Consider the following 1,614-nt stretch of genomic DNA (forward strand, 5'->3'; position numbering starts at 1 on the left):
GTATCATGTTCTTATTTGTATTGCAGATTTGGAAAATAAATTTTCTACATTTATATTAAATCACATCTCTTTGTCCTTATTGCAGACATGCATTATGGTGTATTATTGATAATAAGGAGATAAAAAAATAAGTGTTAACATTACATTTTCCTTATGAATTATTTGTTATAGTTTATAATTATTTGACATTTTTAAACTATTCAATAAATATAGGTATTTGATATGAATCCAGCTTTTCAAAGCAATGGCTTGCAGCGTATTTTAAAATTCTAGGGATTACAGAGATCAATACCAAAATCCCCAGTTGGGAGCAAGCGCAGAGTGACAGGTGTGCACAGTGCCTACAGCGGCAGCGCGGATCCAGCAGCTGAAGCGCAAAAAGAAAAGCGTCTGTCACCAGCACAGAGATTACTGCCCTTATTGTACTAACACCTCCTATAAAACACTCAGTGGTAAAGCTTCCAATTGTGGGGATAATGGGAAGCTGTGATGGCGATCATCGACCTGCTGTAAAATCGAAAAGCCCAGTGACTCTAGGAAACGCCAAGTACAGACACAGGGCAGGATGCTGAGCAGTCTGTACAGGTATACCACACTATTCACATCAACTATCTATCTGTCTATCTATCTATCTATCTATCTATCTATCTATCCATCTATCTATCTATCTATCTATCTATCTATCTATCCCTCTATCTATCTATCACTCTATCTATCCATTTATCTATCTATCTATCTATCTATCCATCCACAGTATCTCTCTATCTATTTATGGTATCTATCTATCCATCTACAGTATCTATCTATCTATCTATCTATCTATCTATCGATCTACAGTACCTATCTATCTATCCATCTACAGTATCTATCTATCCATCTATTCATCTATCCATCCATTATCTATCTATCCATCTATCAATCTATCCCTCTAACAATCCATCCTCTATCTATCTATCTATCTATCTATCCATCTATCTATCCATCCCTCTATCTATCCCTCTATCTATTTATGATATCCATCTATCTAGCCTCTATCTATCCATCCATGTATCCATCATATCTATCTATCTATCTATCTATCTATCTATCCCTCTATCTATCTATCCCTCTATCTATCTCTCTATCTATTTATGATATCCATCTATCTAGCCTCTATCTATCCATCCATGTATCCATCATATCTATCTATCTATCTATCTATCTATCTATCTATCTATCTATCTATCTATCCCTCTATCTAGTTATCCATCTATCTATCCATCCATCTATCTATATCTATCCATCTATCCATCCATCTATCTATCCATCTATGCATCCATCTATCTATCTATCTATCTATCTATCTATCTATCCATCTAGCTATCATCTAGCTGTACATCTATGCATCAACCATCCGATTATCTGTGTATAGAGAGATAGATAGAAATACAGATACTATATAGATAGATATATCGCTAGATGATATCTAAACACATAGACGATAGAGAGATAATAGATAAATTATATATGTATATATTTAACTATATGTCAATCATCCGATTCTCCGTATGTATATATATATATATATATACTTTGAGATATATATATATATATATATATATATATATATATATA

This window comes from Anomaloglossus baeobatrachus, chromosome 4, assembly GCF_048569485.1.
Source record: "Anomaloglossus baeobatrachus isolate aAnoBae1 chromosome 4, aAnoBae1.hap1, whole genome shotgun sequence".
NCBI classification, from domain to species: Eukaryota; Metazoa; Chordata; class Amphibia; order Anura; family Aromobatidae; genus Anomaloglossus; species Anomaloglossus baeobatrachus.